At 32.3% G+C, this 19357-nt stretch overlaps 1 long non-coding RNA gene across 1 annotated transcript; it reads left to right on the top strand.

Annotated features, from left to right (window-relative positions):
- The first annotated feature begins 417 nt into the window (after positions 1 to 417).
- Positions 418 to 8957, top strand: LOC139151351 (uncharacterized). The gene is made up of 5 exons (XR_011556406.1): positions 418 to 560; positions 687 to 765; positions 4905 to 5029; positions 6483 to 6624; positions 8113 to 8957. It is a non-coding gene; the product is annotated as an uncharacterized lncRNA (long non-coding RNA).
- Positions 8958 to 19357: the final 10400 nt, after the last annotated feature.

Below are 19357 nucleotides of genomic sequence, written 5' to 3'. Positions count from 1 at the left end.
GAAATATAGTGAATAAAACTTTTTTCTCAATGGCGAGAAATTATTTTCTGAAGACAACAAAACTAATTCCTTCAAGATATATTTTCTACATATGAGAGTGTGGTTTAAGAATTTGGTAAAACTGAACTGAGAAAGAACGAAAAAGGGATGAAAAAGTCAAACTTACTTTTCTTCAGAGCGAAATTTATTTCTGAGAGGAGAAATATTTCATGTGAGGGCGCAATTACCTATAATGCATAGCAAACTCTTTCTAGCGAGAGTAAACATATTTTTGGGAAGAGTAAAACATTTTTTCCGACGAGCAAAACTATTTTAACGGCGGCGGAAGTTAAAGTATCCCACCATGCAACACCCAAGTTTGATGACCCAGAGTAGGAGGTATGATACCTACCACATTCCGGTCTGTCCACTCCATTTAGAAACTCGCTCTGATTGGTTGAGGATATATTAAGAACCTCTAGCTCACTCAATAAATGACAGCTAACGTGTCATGTGACCATGCTGTGACTGATTCTACAAGATCGATAAGCACATAGGACAGTGTGAGCGGCCCATACACGGTAATATACCTTGCTTTTCGTTATCCAGATTGCCAATCACATACAGTCATCTGCATCTATAACCAAGTATTAACAAAATCATGATATTGACTTTGTTTCTTTTTACTATTGTCGGGTCGTACACAGATTCCTAAGACAACCATATAGACAACCAGTATTACTATTATCTTACTGATATCGAGGTTCGAAAGCTACAGATTTCAAGGTAATTATTTTCAGTCAAATCAAAGTCATATTTACATTCAGTGTGCTAATAATCACTCATTATTAATTATGAATTATAATATTTTATCTCCCTGATACCATCAAGGTCCTTAAGGTACCATTTTAATACCAGATGTAAAGTTTCTTATTTTTACAGACCTTCAAAGTAAAATCAACTCAAGGTTCTTAGTCATAAAGTCATATTTATATTCAGTGTGCTAATAATTACTTGTTATTAATTACTAATGATCATATTTTATCTTCCTCATATCATGAAGGTGCTTATGGTACCATTTTCAAACCAGATATCAAGGTTCTTATTTTTTCAGGTACCTAGGGTTCTTATTTTTACAGATCGCCTACAAAGTGAAATTCTCAAGGTTAGTAGGTTACAAAGAGGTCATATTTATATTCCAATACGATAATAACTCAATATTAATTATGAATTATCATATTTTGCCTCCCTGATACCATCAAGGTTCTTATGTGCCTATTTCCAGACCAGATATCAAGGTTCTCATACGAAGTGAAATTAACTCCAGGTTCTAGGTTACAAAGTGGTCCTATCTATATTCCAACATGAAATAATTCATTATTAATTAAGAATTATCATATTTTAAAATAATTGCCTCCCTGATACTATCAAGGTTCTTATGTAACTATTTCCAGACCAGAGATCAAGGTTCTTGTACAAAGTGAAATTAACTCAAGGTTATAGGTTACAAAGTGGTCATATTTATATTCCAACATGAAAATAAGTCATTATTAATTATGAATTATCATATTTTTCCTCCCTGATACTATCAAGGTTCTTACGTACCTAATTCCAGACAAGATATCAAGGTTCTTATTTTCTCAGATACCAAATACCAAGGTTCTTATTTTCTCAGATACCAAATACCAAGGTTCTTATTTTTACAGACCTACAAAGTCAAATCAACTCTTCTTTCTTAAATACAAATTCATATTTATATTCAGTGTGCTTATAATTAATTTGTATTAGTTATTAATGATCATAGTTCATTTCCCTTACACCATCAAGGTTCTTAAGGTACCGATTTCCAGACCAAATATCAAGGTTCTTATTATTACAGACCTACAAAGTGAAATTCTCAAGGTTCTAGATTACAAAGAGGACATATTTACATTCCAATATGATAATAACTCAATATTAATTATGAATTATCATATTTTGCCTCCCTGATACTGTCAAGGTTCTTATAGACCTATTTCCAGATCAGATATCAAGGTTCTTATACAAAGTGATATTAACTCAAGGTTCTAGGTTACAAAGTAGTCATATTTATATTCAAATGTGAAAATAATCATTATTAATTATGAATTATCATATTTCACATCACTGATACTGTCAAGGTTCTTATGTACCTATTTCCAGACCAGAGATCAAGGTTCTTATACAAAGTGAAGTTTACTCAAGGTTCTAGGTTACAAAGTGGTCATATTTATATTCCAACATGAAAATAAGTCATTATTAATTATGAATGATCATATTTTACCTCCCTGATACAATCAAGGTTCTTAGGTACCTATTTCCAGACAAGATATCAAGGTTCTTATTTTCTCAGATACCAAATACCAAGGTTCTTATTTTTACAGACCTACAAAGTCAAATCAAGTCTTCTCTCTTAAACACTAATTCATATTTATATTCAGTGTGCTAATAATTAATTTTATTAATTATTAATGATCATATTTAATTTCCCTTACACCATCAAGGTTCTTAAGGTAATGATTTCCAGACCATATATCAAGGTTCTTAATTTTACAGAACTACAAAGTCAAATCAGCTCAAGGTTCTAGTTTACAAAGAAGTCATATTTATATTCAATTATGATAATAACTCATTATTAATTAGGAATTATCATATTTACCTCCCTGATATCATCAAGGTTCTTAAGGTACCTATTTCCAGACAAGATATCAAGGTTCTTATTTTCTCAGATACCAATTACCAAGGTTCTTATTTTTACAGACCTACAAAGTCAAATCAACTCAAGGATCTAGGTTACGGATTGGTCATATTTATATTCCAATATGATAATAATTCATTATAATTAACTATGAATTATCATATCCCTGATATCATCAAGGTTCTTAGGTACCTATTTCCAGATACCAAATACCAAGGTTCTTATTTTCTCAGATACCAAATACCAAGGTTCTTATTTTCTCAGATACCAAATACCAAGGTTCTTATTTTTACAGCCCTACAAAGTCAAATCAACTCTTCTTTCTTAACACAAATTCATATTTATATCAATGTGCTTATAATCAATTTTATTAATTATTAATGATCATATTTCATTTCCCTTACACCATCAAGGTTCTAAAGGTGCCATTTTCATTAAAATATCAAGATTCTTAATTTAACAGACCAATAAAGTCAAATCAACTCAAGGTTTTCCGGTCAAAAAGTCATACCTGTATTCAGTGTGTTACTGATTACGTATTATTTATTATGCATTATCAGATTTTATCTCCCTGATACCATCATGGTTCTTAAGGTACTGATTTCCAGACCATATATCTAGCTTCTTATTTTTTACAGAACTACAAAGTCAAATCAACTCAAGGTTCTAGTTTACAAAGAAGTCATATTTATATCCAATTATGATAATAACTCGTTAATAATTATGAATTATCATATTTTACCTCAATGATACCATCAAGGTTCTTAGGTAACTATTTCCAGACCTGATCAAGGTTCCTTTTTTCTGAGTCACCAAATACCAAGGTTCTTATTTTTACAGAACTATAAAGTCAAATCAACTCTAGGTTCTAGGTTACAAGAAGTAATACTTATATTTAATTATGATAATAACTCATTATTAATTAGAATTATCATATTTTACCTCCCTGATATCATCAAGGTTCTTAGGTACCTATTTCCAGACCAGATATCAAGGTTCTTAATTTCTCAGATACCAAATACCAAGGTTCTTATTTTCTCAGATACCAAATACCAAGTTCTTATTTTTTCACCCTTACAATAGCATACAAAGTCAAATCAAGTCATGGTTGTGAGTTACAAAGTCACATTTATATTCAATATGATGATAATTACTCATTTTTTATTTTGATTTATCATTTTTTATCTCAGCAATATCCTCAAGGTTCTTAAGGTATCCTTTTTCAGACCAGATAAAGAGGTTGTAATTTGTAAAGATGGTCAAAGTCAAATCAACTCAAAGTTCTTGGTTGCAAAGTCATATGTAGTTTCAGTGTGATGATAATCGCTCATTATTAATCATGAATTATCATATTTTATATCTCCACAAAATCCTCAAGGTTCTTAGGGTACTTTTTCAGATCAGATATCAAGGTTTTATTTACAGGTACACAAAGTCAAATCAACTCAAGATTCTAGGTTAACTACAAATTAAGTCACATTAACATTCAATGTGATGATAATTACTCATTATTAATTATGAATTATCATAGTTTACCTCCCTGATCCCATCAATGTTCTTGAGGTACCTGTTTTCATGCTAGATATCAAGAGTTTTACTTTACAGATCTACAAAATCAAATAAATTTAAGTAAACATCTGTTCATCTCTTAAAGTTTTTTCATCTGTAACAACGCTATTTTTTCATTATTTCTGTAGTGTGTGTTACCGGCACTTTCTTTTTCATTTCCCTGAGTCAGGATGAAATTCCCAGTATTTAGCTCTTCAATTGAGATGGCATTTGTACAATGGCATATTTTTTGTGAAAAACTGTCCGGACTTTAACAACAATAACAATTACTGTTACAATGGTTATCACACATGTACAGGCAAACGGTACATTGGGAATTTTACTATTCTGTAGGGCACTGAAAGAGAAATTGCAGTTGATGACACTAAAAAAGATAACCCAAAGTTACAAATAGTATCCCTTTAATATACATTGCTTTACTAATAGTTAGTTGATCCATACAATTACACCTTCATCATATCATCACATAAATGATGATTGTTGACTTGTACATCAAAGTTCCATTCCTAAGTTATGTATTCTTGGCAGAAATGTTGCAATCTCATTTTTTAGCAGAAGGTTCATGTATATTTTATAAATTAAACTACATAATGAGCACACTTTTCAGGTACATGAATGTTTTCTAATTTTATTTACATAGTAATGAAAAGGACAAGGCGTGATCTGGTTTCAAGTTGTAGAAATTAAGTGCAGATTTGTGGACAAGCAGAATATGATATTAGTAAGTTGCCACAATTGGTCCAGCCGAACCGATTATGTCATCAGGTAAATAAGGCATTTTCTAATTTGTTTGGAACAAACACATTTACATTAAGGGCCGTCGAAAATAAAAGCTGACGCACAACAAACGTAATTCGTTCGTTTAGGGGGGGAGGGGTAAAAGCTCATTTCGTTTTGTGTATGCAAAATTGCATAAGGATTTTCGTCTAGTTTTTTTTTAAGTGCGACTTTGGCGAGAACACAATACTACCTTCGCGTTCATCGAGAACAAAATGACCACAAAATACGGAGACAAAAAAGACAATGAAAAGACATAAATGTGAAATAAAAACTTGTATGCTTTTTCAAAGTGAAACAAGTACGTGAAACGTTTCCCTACGTACAAAATACATTGAAATATTCTGTCTCAAAAAGTGAAACGCGTAAAGTGACATCGACACTATCGACATATTTATTCATGTGCACTTCCGGTATTTTTTGATGGGCATGCAGTTCAGAGAGGTACTTGTGGGTTTGTCAGAATCGGCATCATAATACATAATTTATTTTGCATAAGAACTTTCGTTTTAAGGGGGGAGGGAGGGAGTTTCAAGTAAAATGAAGGAATTACGTTTCATGTGCATCAACTTTCATTATCGCTGGCCCCTTACATGTTCTTGTGCTAGTCAAATATTGAACCATCTCTGTATTTGTGAATAACATTATTACAACTTAAATTGATTTTTGATTCATAATTGATTTACACATATGGTAGATCAGCAGCATCTGTATATCTGTATGTACATCTGTCTGCCTGCCTGTCTGTACTGGTCACATGTATGTATGTATGTACGTACGTACGTATGTACATATGTATGTATGTATGTCACCAATAATTTAGTGCCCTCAAAATGTGGCAACATTTTCATTATTTTGTATTTTTGGGAAACTTTTAAAAAAAATGTTTTCTCCAAAACTGCTTTGAAACTTGGTCATCATTATCCAAGGTTTGACCTCTGTCAAATTTGTTCATCATGTGGTTATATTTCTTTGGGCAACCTTACTTCAGTATCTTTACATTGTCGTAAAAAATATGTTTATATATTTTGTCAGGCTTCTTTCCCATTTGGGTAAAAACAATCATCTTCTTTGAGATTGCATATCAAATTGCTTTGAAATTTAATGAAGGTTGTTAAGGATGTTTAATTTTAATAAAACCTTCAATATTGTAATTTTTGGACATTCTTTGCTATTTTTTTCTGTCCTGCACAAAAACGGGAAAAAAATACCCAGTATTGCTTTCATTTATTAATTGATCCAGTGCAATATCGACATATGCATACTAAAATGTAGATGTTTTGGATCAATGAGGGATTAGCAGACAATAAAAGAGATTGAAAAAATCCCAAAAGTTACAGCTAGTGGAGCTCTAATGCACTAAGTTGAAGTGTTGATAGTTTTGCATTTACCTAGCATACTGATATCTTCTGACTATGAATTATATTTTTCTTCACAACAGTGTTTCTTTACAGGTGCTCTAACAAGGAATGTACTTTTGTGTCCAGTTATGATGGTATCAAGGATGGTATCATCAATATGGGACTTTATTTGATCCACATACCATTGCTTCCGGATTACATGTACCACTTCCTTATCCAAGGGTAAGATATATATATATATATATATAATATATATATATAAATATATATATATATAATATATATATATATATATAATATATATATATATATATATATATATCTATCTATCTATCTATCTATCTATACCACATACCATTGTTTCTGGATTACATGTACCACTTCCTTATCCAAGGGTAATATATATATATATATATATATATATATATATATATATATATATATATATATATATATATATATATATATATATATATATATATATATATATATATATATATATATATATATATCTATCTATCTATCCCACATACCATTGCTTCTGGATTACATGTACCACTTCCTTATCAAAGGGTAATATTATATAGGGCTCGGATCTTGGTGTCGCGCCAGGGGTAAGATTGGCAACGTTATTTGTATTGATTCATGATAAAATGTAATTAATTGTTACTTCATAACGTTTATATGACAACTATGCCCAGTTTCCCTCTGATGAAAGCATTTCACTTACTTACACGACGTCAAACCCTGCAGCAGTGCAGGTATAGATTTTCTGTAACGTGTAAAAATTTTGGACAAAAATTGGCAATTTTTACAATGATAACAGCCTATTGCATTAAACAAGGGACGTATTATGCAATCATTATCATTGCAATGGTAACCGCACTGCCCACCTTCCACTTGCAAGCTGAAAACTATAGCGTTCCGTCCAAAAACTGGCAATTTTTGAATTTAATTATTGACACAGGGCGCTTTTCTAAAATTCAATCCCCCATTCTTTGCGTATGCCCCCGTTCATATACACGACAGTTTTCTCCCTTCATCTATATTAACGATATTTTGTATCAGCGACAAGGTGCATAATAACATTTACTGGCTAATAAAAGAGGTATATTTTATAAATGGCATGTTAGTTAATAGTAATTTGTTTGTATTTGTTTATTTACGAGCACTCAAAAAAAACATGGCGGCGCCCATGAAAGTCGGGTACACTTCCGGTTGCTCGCATAGTATATTATGAATCTGCGCATGCGTAGTCAGTAAGCCGCTGGCGCGACTAATATAATATATATATATATATATATATATATATGTGTGTGTGTGTGTGTGTGTGTGTGTGTGTGTGTGTGTGTGTGTGTGTGTGTGTGTGTGTTTGTATGTGTGTATGTGTGTATGATTTTAAAGTATTTATAATCTGCGTTAATGAGCTGAAAGGCACGGACACACCTCACCTCATTCAATTTCCACCTGTAACTAAAATTTTCTGTGTGATTAGAAAATTATCTATATGTCTGGATAACAATAAACATAAAGCCGTCTTGGTACAATTAGTGTATAAATTTCAATTAGTTTCATTAATCATATCTAAACTCATGCAACTTTTATTTGCTCAAAATAAAAGTTACAGGGGCTGTCTTTTGTAATAAACCATCCATGTGGCATTGAAATAATTGGCATGTCTATGTAACTTTTTGTATTCATTTTTTTCAGGTTGTTCTAAGGCTTACAATTTGGATATTTACCCCCAATGGCGTCATCTCAACAGCCAAGTTGTGGAACAAGCCAATTCGCATGTGAAGAAATTGAAAGCAATGTTATCATACATGAAATCTCAAACTTTTATGACACATTGTAAACTTTTTTTCTATGATAACAGTAAGGCATTGATCCGGCTACAAACTGGGGAAAGTTAAGGCAAAATTTTGAATATAAGGACTGCGCATGAACTGCTAGTATAAACTGATCGTCGGTGAACTTTTGAGGTTGATTTTCATAAGTGTTTAACCTTTTAGTATGCTTGTGGTCTTGGTCTCAGACATACTCAACCCTTGACCTGTCCCACTCATACTTCTGTGTATGTACTCTGCAATGTTACAATATTCTGTCAATGGGAAATGATGGCATCAAGTTAACAATAGTTACTTTGACTTCTCTTAACATAAAGAGATTGAAAACAAGCTGTAGGACAAGTACACTACATCATTATTTTTATATAGAGGTCAATTTATGTCAAGTTATAGTAATTTCACAAATAAGAACTATGAAATTTTGTACTCAAAATGTGGAGTAATGGCTGTTGTACAAAATTTTCAGTATTGTAACCTATGGTGACTTTCATTTATTAAAAGCACCCAGCACAACATTGATTTGCGTGGTAGTGTAGGAGTCATTTTATCAATTATTCTTTTTGTTTGAATGTGTGTGTTTGGCTTTTTTGCATCTGGAATTTCATTATGTTTTGCTTGTTTTAGAGATTAAGGATGTTAAATATTGAGAATTTGTTGATATTTTATTTGTATGTAACTGAATAATAAATGGCATCATGCAAAAATTAACTTGTCACAAAATTGTTTAATTATGTTATTACAATCATCATCCATGATCAATCTAAAAAGTTGTCTAAATGTCTGTTTCAAATTACATTTTTCAACGCCACAATCTTAGGATTGTCAATATCTCAAATGTTAGTTATTATAAAGATATCACAACTATTTACTACAGCATTGGCACAAACTGATATAGCCAAATGTAAATTTCTTGAAATGCATGAGCTTTTCATGGGAGTTCCCTCACATTTATACATATTTCTTTGATATTTCTTTAGCTTTTTGAATCACAATGAAGGCAGGAATTTACAGGTGATGCATTTGAAAGACATCTGATTTTGTTAAAAACGGCAAGTTATTTGTAATGAGGGCTGTCATGATAAAAATTTTCAAAGACAAGGTCATGGTTTACTCAAAAGTACTGCCATCTCTCTGATATGTGCATAAGATGTGCTCTGATCAATTTTTGTACAAAAAAATTAAAAAAAAACCAGATTTCTTCATCATACTTTTTAAGGTAGGCAGTCCTGCCATATCCAATTTGACTACAAACACGATTGGAACTAATTTGGGACAATTTGATTTTCATATTTTTTAAATTTCTCAAAGTGTTAGGTGCCAGATAGTTGAATGTTGCAATAATACAAATTAGGCCAAAGTAATTAAATTCTTTGTTTTGCGTTCCCACCCGCTTAGGTTTTTAAGGTTTTCATGAAAAACAGACACAATTTATTTGAATAGGAAATTTTAGGACATGACCGCTTAGCTTTTCTGAACTAAAATTTTGTTACAAATTTTTTATTTGCTGCAATCAAATTACATTGTGTTAATTTTCTTGTGTGTGTTTTTCAGCCGCTTAGACGCGTACCTTTTCTCATTTAGGGTGGACGCAAAAGAAAGAATTTAATTACTTTTGCCTTACTCATAAAAACAAGTGTGTAATGCAAAAAGAAAAGCGGATGAGATTACAGTTGTAGATTAAATCGGCATTATTTCACCATCCAATTATCCCAAATTAGTTCCAATCGTGTTTACAGTAAACGCATGTCCAAAACTTTTCAAATCTTTAAACTGTAAATTTGGATAATGCCTTTTGTAAGTTAAAAGATAACTGTGAAAAAGTGGTTTACTGATGTGTGTAGAAAACCCACGTTAAGAACATATGTATATTGTAAGAAAAAATATGGAACAGAGAATTGTTATTCACTGCAACTATTGCTCAAGTATAAAATGGTATTTTACCTTTGAAAGTAGAAAGATGATCAGGCAGACTTCAGCAGTTGCCAGTGAAAGACAGAACTTGTAATTTTTGTTAAGGGTCAGAAATTGAAATTGAGAAACATTTCCTTTTGGATTGTTGTATGTATATTTCCCAAAGAGATACATTATTTGGAAAAGTATCTGATTTATACCCAGAATTCATTGCTCTTCATATCATCGATAACATTGAACTATTGATGCTCAAAACACCTGACTTGTTGCTTATAACAAAGGATATAATGTAAATTTGTAAGATAAACTTCTCGCACTTACAAAATGTTATTTTATTTGTTTATCTGTTTATTTCACAATGAATTTGTTTTTTGCCGTACAAGCCCAAGGGGCTGGATGTGACAAGATTCACTAACATTTGTATTAAGTCTGCTCACATATGTATACTTTCAGTCCACATAGGAAACGTTAATAAATAAAATACAATACCAAAAAAAAAGTTGGGAACATTTCCATTTTTATGAGTTTTGCAAATGATGTGCTTTGGTTCATTTTAACAGCCAAAAACAAAAGGATGGTTCACCATCCTATTTTTTGAGGTGGTCCTATGTAACCCCATAAATGTACTGATCTCCATAAATGTAATACCACCCATAAATTTTATAATTTAAACCGTAAATGTACTAAACAAAACAACCATTAAAGGAACAGAGTCACTCATTTTTCACATTCTTTTTGATGCACAAATATGTTGATGCAAGCTGTATAGATGCAAGACTGATAATTTTAGAAATAAATGAGCCATGCAGGATGATTAGCATAAAACACGGAATAACTTGTAAAAAAATCTTAGTTCACAGACATTTGACAATATACAATTTGAAAAAAATTGTTTACAAAGTCATGTTTTAAAGAGGTAAGTGTTGATTTCATGGCGACAAGATATTGGAGACTTGGAATGACGAAGATCATAAGGAACAGTATTCCATATAGTCGTGTTTATGTGAGAGAAAGATCTCATTGTAAAATCCCTTGGAGCACAAGGATGTAGGTGAGGAAGCTATTGTGGTCCTATAGCAATATTACGAATGAAACGAAATTGATGAAACTTTACACGGGATGTATTAGAACACAGCGAAATCAAATGCAAGTTTCAAGAAAGAATGCACGAAGTCATGATATTTGTGTTCCATTTAGATTATTAACGTCTAACCTCCCATTACAATACTTCAAAGTGGGGGATAACGTTGAGAATTGATTTGCCTATCAGAAAAATATGTAGCTTTTTTGCATTTTAATAGACCTTCAATCAAGGAGATAATTCTTTCAAATCACAGAATCAGAAGTCATAAAGATTCGACGTTCAGAATTTGAAGTCACTGGTTTATAGTTACAAATTATGACGCGAGTCAAACCATGTGTTTGATTTAGTTCACATAGACGTGCATTACTTTGGTCAGTGACAATAATAATAATAATAATAATAGTAATAATAATAATAATTTATTTCTTTTATTAAGCCTTCCATATGCCATGCAAAAACAACATCTTAAGGTGGTGAACAATACAGTAAAAAGTATACCAGAAAAACAGGACATTTAGAATACAAACAGTGATGAGAAATCAGACAGTGGTGTTCTGGTGTTCTAGCAGCAGCCGATTGTCTAAGTTAAATTGCTAATGAGATGATTAAGGTTTCATGAAATTTCAATCTTACTTTTGTAACATAAGTAATTTATTTTATTATTGGTTAACACTTATTAATATAATGCAATAAAATACTACTACACTTATTAATTTGTGTTTGTGCATTAGGGATAAAAGCAAGTCTCAGAATTTTAAATTCCTTTTAGTTTTTGTGTAGTAAATTAAAATGCTCAAAAATGCGGTATTTATTTAAAAAACATGTTGGTAATTTCACACCCCATTGTATATAAACTAAAAGGAATTTTAACATTCTGAGAGATAGTTTTATCTCTAAGATACTCTACTGTAGAATGCTGTTCACAGAATACAAATTGGCACACCCATTCTACCCTAGAAAATTGTAGATTTGTTTATTATTACTAACATTTTTTTACTAAATTACCTTAACAGACCTTAGAATTGGAAAATGCAAAAAAGGTAACAGGGGACCGAAATTGTAGAGTCCCCCTCGCCATATTTTTTGAATGCAGCCTAGCACAGCCTTGTAATTCGCACACCTTCAAATGATGTGACTTAGTAGATCTGTAAAATAAGAATCTTGATATCTGGTATGAAAGAAGGTACCTTAAGAACCTAGATGGTATTGGGGAGATAATTACGATAATTAATTATAATGAGTAATTCTCATCACATTGAATATAAATATAACTTTGTAACATAGAACCTGTACTTGATTTGAATCTGTAGATATGTAAAATAAGAATCTTGACATCGGGTCTAAAAATGGGTACCTTAAGAACCTTGATCATATTAGGGAGATAAAATATGATGATTTATAATTAATAATGAATGATTATCATCACATCGATTATAATTTGATTTTGTAACGTAGAACATTGAGTTGATTTGACTTTGTAGGCCTGTAAAAATAAGAACCTTTATATTTGGTATGAAAATGGGTACCGTAAAAACCTTGGTAATATCATGGAGAAAAAGTATGATAATTAATAATTAATAATGTGTACATATGATAACATGGGATGGTTGTATAACGTTGTACCTTTGAACATTGGGTTGATTTGTCTGTGTGGATCTGTAAAGTAAGAACCTTGATGTTTGGTATGGAAATCAGTACTTAAGAACCTTGACGATGTACGGCAAAATATAATAATAGTTAATGATTGATAATGATTAAATATGATAATATTGTATGTGTATATGATAATATGGGATGGTTGTATAATGTAGTAACTTAAATCATTGGGTTTATTTGATTTTGTGGATATGAAAAGTAGAACCTTCGCGTTTGTATGAAATTCAGTACTTAAGAACCTTGACAATGTTGAAGCAAAATCAAATATTAATTAATAATTAATAATGAGAAATATGAAAATATAGGCTTGTTTATAACATATTCACTTAAAACATTGGGTTTATTTCAACTGTGTGGATCTGTAAAGTAAGAAGCTTGATGTTTGTTATGGAAATCAGTGCTTAAGAACCTTGACACTGTGAAGGCAAAATCAAATATTAATTAATAATTAATAATGAGAAATATGATAATATAGGCTTGTTTATAACATATTCACTTAAAACATTGGGTTATTTCAACTGTGTGGATCTGTAAAGTAAGAACCTTGATGTTTGGTATGGAAATCAGTACTTAAGAACCTTGACATTGTAAGGCAAAATATAATAATAACAAATAATAATTTACATTTAGGAATATGATATTATGGGGTGGTTGTGTAATTTAGTCACTTAGAGCATTGGGTTAATTTGTGTGTGTGGGTCTGTAAAGTAAGAACCTTGATGTTTGGTACGGAAATCAGTACTTAAGAACCTTGACAATGTACATACTAAACAAAACATACTAATAATTAATAACTAATAATGAGTAAATATGATAATCTGGGATGGTTGTACAATATTCACTTTGAAAATTAGATTTATTTGACTATATGGATCGGTAAAGTAGGAACTATGAAATATTATTTTTCATCCCATTTTATCTGTCACGAGAATTCTGTCAAATAAACTAATGTAAGCTCAAGGCGATGCGAAGGATTCAAATTGCTAAGGAACTGTTAATAGGGGCAATTTTCAATATATATCATTATTTTCTTTGCATAATAAAGATTACAGGACCACACAATTCCAAAAGACGCAAGTTTTTGCTCCATTGGGCAGTGATGTTACACATGAAAATGTTCGCAGCTCTATTTTAAAACGTTTCAACTCCTACAAATTTTCACAAAACTGTCGATTATTTCAAAATTTAACATTTGAGATATCTGTTAAGAGCCTCTACCATTGATTCCGTTGTCTTTTGAAGTACAAACGGTTTTTTTAAAAGCAAATCTTAATTTTGAGAAAATTTGAAACCGGCGACATCTTATAAACGGTGCTGAATTTTTAGAAACGCATGCTTATCTATATTTTCCTCAATAGCTTCAATAATTTTACCAAAAATCATAATTGTTTGAAAATTGACAGAGTTTAACGGTTTTGAACATTTTAAAAATACGATGACTCGAAAATCCGTAATTAGGAAACAACGGAACAGTAATTTTTTCACGAGCAAAAGTGCGTGTTTTGAACGTTGCCAGCGATAATAACAATGCACTCTCGTCCAGTGGATCAGCTTGTATTTATTCTCTGCGACTTCAAGACATGCGATATTTACGGACATTTGTAATCTTTGCAACAGTATGTTACCATCAACGATGCTTATAAAACCCTTTGTAGTCTTCCATTTGGAAAATCGGACCTCAATGTTATACATCTATTACCAAGATATAGACAAAAAGTGAAATATGGTAAACCCAAAACAAAGTCAGTGCCTGTGCAGTTTTGACAGAAGACTATAGACGGAATGAGATACTGTTTTGAGTCAATAGAATGCCAATAATTATTTTATTCTTGTGGTGATATTCACGAGCTGACAGATGAAGTAAATTCTTATATTCAATTTTGCGAAAGTAATATTATTAAGAAAGAGTTTATTTTTCCCTAACAACAAACAACAACGTTCGACACAATGATTAGTTTGAGCAGTGTCTTTATTTTGGTAATGCAAAATATGATTGGGAGCAGAAACGAAAGCAACACACAAACCTTTTACAGTACAAATTTAATTTTGCAAATGATTTGAATCGGTCCCATTGCAGATTTGATAATATTGATTACGACAGGGTGGGTGGAGGTACTGTGGACAGGGACTGTAGTTCGCTGTGCGAGAATACACCATTGTGTCAGCTTTTACAGCTGACAGAGGATGAGATCGCTATGTAACTCACGCAAAACACCTGGTTCTGATGGCCTACAGGGAAAAGTGTTAAAAGTCTATGTTGCACTGCTGAAACGGTATAGTTTTTATTAAAAATAGCTTTACAGCTCTTACGATAGCGGCACTGTTTCAAATTATTTGAAAGTGTCCAGTGTAATGCCTGTGCCCAAAAGCTATTCATTCAATGATTTAAGGCCAGTAGCTCTTACCTCTCTTCTTGACAAATCTATGGAAAGGCCCGTAACGAGCAAACATCTACGATCTTCATTGTCGGCCCAGTTTGATCCTTTGCAATTCGCCTATACAGCACATACAGGCACTGATGACGCTACTGTCATCTAGTTTAACACGATTGAAAATTACCCCGAAACGAATGTGCGTATTTTATTTATCGATGTTACCTCCTAGTTTAACACATGAAGTCTTACGTTTTCTTTATTTTTAAATAAATTTGAAATGTAAATGAGTATGTCATAAGCTTACACTTGATTCGAGATTTTCTTAACAGACCACAGAGATTGTTGCAGGATGGCAAATTTTCAGATACGTTTGTCGATGTCTTTAACACACTACAGGTGCTTCATTCTGTCAACTGCACTGTTATCTCAATAAAGATAAAATGCAAATCCCAAACACAGTTGTAAATTTGATGATATGGCGCTTGTTTGTCTTCTGAGAGAGCGAATTCTTAAAACCGTGTATCTCGACCATGTAACGACTTTGCAAAACTGCTGCAAGTCAAGTTTAATGGATTTGAACGCTAGTAAAACTAATAATAGCCGTGAATGTCAGTATTGCATTGATTGTATTGAACAATCAGACCGATGAAATTGCTGAGTGTTTCAAATACCTTGAGACGCATATAGATACTGTTTAACGACAACACTTTTTACATAGTTAAGAAGGCCACAAAACGTATGTCTTTATTAAGAAGGCTGAAAAGCTTTGGTATCAGTTAAAATGCTTAAAATGTTCTCGCAAAGGTCTACAACAGCATCATTGAAAATGTACTCACTTTTAACATCTCCGTGTGCTACGGCAACCTAAGTGTTGGCTACTATAGAACTGAACTCATTGTTATTGTTAATATGACAGGGAAAATAATCGGAAAAAGACAAACCCAACGCCGTGATCTGTCTGATCTGCACAAGTTCTTGCTTCACTATAAAGCCCGGTCAATTATCAATGACATTTCACAGCCACCGTATTCAAGTTTTTAAATTATGCCTTCGATTTTTGTACAATAGGGTGTGAAAGTGACTACCCTGTGTTTGTTTAATAAATTACCGTTCGTTATCATTACCATTTACTGCACGCACAAAAACGGAAAGAATTTAAAATTCTGAGACTCGGTGTTATCCCTAAGGTACCCTACTGTTGATTGCTGTTTACAGATAACCAATCGGCACACTCCTCTGTAATTATAGACTATTTTTAGTAAAAACCTAAAAAAACGTGTTTTGACCAAAACAAAGACACGCACAGATATATTGGAAAACAAACACATTTACAAAAAATACTGGATTCAAAATATAAACATGTAAGTATCGTTAAAGGTACCTCTCATCCTTAAAGGTATACGGTCACATATGCAAATTTAGCCTCTGTTACCATGGAAAATGGGAATATAGCCAATCACAAATTTTATAGGGTAGCCACGTAAAGAAGTGCGCCACAACATAGAAGACTTAGACATGCTTCTTAATCATATGCGAATATGTAAATTAAAGGTGATTGTATTCTTTTATTTAATGTTACAGGTAATCATGAAATTTAACCATGATATCAGCTGGCAATTGCCTTGTGATCGCAGGAACAATAACTTTAGGATAGTTTCTGTATTTCGGTCCCATTTAGTAGTTACCTACAGTGTTTGTACGATTCCCAAAAGCATGATGCACAGTTTCTCAACACAGCCGTTTACCTGTTTAGTGTACAAACATCAATATCAATATTGCAAACAAAATACTAGTTCCGATTTCATGTACCGTATTTGTCAACAATAACAGTAGTCATTCATATGAAGGCTATGTTTCATCTTGAGACTTGGAATTTATCATGCTAGTAGAATGCCAAGGAGTATAATGGAAATCCCACAGAACAAAAAATAAAGAAAAATGGCCCAAAGTCACCGATACTATGTCTTTAATGTTTGAATCAATGTGAGTAGATTTTTTTCTTGTACATAGAAATGGAAGCTTTTCATAATTTATCATTCTGAATTGGCAGATAACTACATGCTCACTAATTTCTGTACTTTTGGACAACTTAAACCATAGTTCTTTGATGGTGTCCCACTTTTCTACTTATTATCATTCCTTCCATCATTAACCGACAGCAGCAGTATAGTACTACACTTGTTATCTAAGTCAGCGTCACACTGGTATTTACAATTTTTTCTCCTGAACACATGTTAATAGTGTTGAATTTATTGTTGTATGTGATGTATTTCAGATAAAATTGGTTGCATTTTGTTACAATTGTTACATTTATGAAAATGAAATCTCCTGAGGCAGGAAAAAGCTGTGGTGATATATCATATCATCCCTTGCATTTTGTGAAATTTCATCAGTTAGAACCTCGGGACGGGATGTTTGTAGAAACAAATGTAAAATGGCAGCATATCAAGAGAATTGAAATTTTTTTCTTACAAAAATTTCCGTTATATTACATTTATATGGATGGTTAAATTTATGACATTGTCGCACTGTTACATTCAAGAAAAGGTATTTTAAAGTGGAATCTGTGTTTTATCACAGATGTGTTTTGTGAATACACCTAGCTAATCTGCCTACCCGACATCTTCACCTTAATTCCCTTAGCCAATCAGCTCTTCTACCTGTGACCGTTATCAATCTTCCTTCCCGGGCAATCGGCCACTTATGCACACAACACAGCATCATTCGCCCTTGTCTAATCGCTCCCATTCATTCATTCATTCATTCATTCATTCATTCATTCATTCATCCGCTTGGCTCATGTCATACCAGCTCTGCCTATCCCACCGCCATCCCCTTTCTCCTCCTCTCTTTTTCCCATTCTCTCAAGTGTTCGGGCTTTGGATTCCATCCTGACCCCCATTTCTCGGGAATTCCACTCCTTTCCCACATTTTGGCCTCTCAGGATGGATTCATCATCAAGGTCATTCAGACCTTGACCCGGGGGGATGTGAATTCAGGAGGTTACTGTACATGATTTACCAAATTAATGGTGCAATAGGACAAAAGAAAAGCCAGGACTGATTATGTTCTTACATGCACAGACAAGTATAATCAAGAATAACAAATACTCTGTTTTGAAAACAATGTAAACAAATCTTTAATAACTAAAACAATCACATTGAAGTTTTAAACACTTCTACATTTCACAATTCCTGGTGATATGTGTCAAATATAAGGCAAAGACTAAGTGCAATCAAAGTGGAATACTGTAGAATACTGTATGACAAGCTATGCACTGTAATGTTAAAGTAATTGTTTGGATCAATCCGAAAGAACTACAAAATTACAGTAAACAAGGGAAATCAACTGCTATTACCTTACAAAATAACAGAATAAAAACCAACTGCACCAATGACATCAGGGTGAATACCATGATTAAAATTCAGCAAATTGTATGTTTAAATTTTAAGTCATTTTTTTATTTTAAAAATAACTTCTTTGTACTAGTCCTTAAACTTAGTGATCTTCAAAGTTTTGAGTTATGGCAAAATTAGAAAGATGTAAAAGTGACATTAGCTGACCATCAATGTCTTGATGTACCAATTAAATGTCCTGATCTGGAGAAACCAACCAAACAGATTTAACCACAAAATTAAGCACCAATGAACAAGATCAGCCGTTGCTGTAGTGAATTTGTAACAATATTGGCAGAGTACATGTCAAAGATATTGAAACAAATTACCAAAATTGAGCATTTGCTTATAAGCTGCATAAAAAGAAAACTTCTTGTGCTCTTTTTCGTGTAAAATATTTGTCATCAATAAATGCACAACAATATTATTTTGGAGGAATCAGCTTTTGCAAAACCTTACTCACTGTGTGTGGTCATGAAGCCCCTTCTGTATAGTAATCGGCAACATGATAAAAGCTAATTAATTACTCAGAGGCAATTAGAAGGACAGCATTAAAGGCACATGGGCTGCAACTTTTGGCATTATTTTCATGATTTTGTATTTAGATTAAAATTAGTTCATAGAAATGTTCTTACTCAAAGATATTTACTCAAGCATAATTATACACTGAGTGAGACTGCATGGGGT

This window comes from Ptychodera flava, chromosome 15, assembly GCF_041260155.1.
Source record: "Ptychodera flava strain L36383 chromosome 15, AS_Pfla_20210202, whole genome shotgun sequence".
Classification (NCBI taxonomy): Eukaryota; Metazoa; Hemichordata; class Enteropneusta; family Ptychoderidae; genus Ptychodera; species Ptychodera flava.
This window is presented reverse-complemented; position numbering and strand designations above follow the sequence as displayed.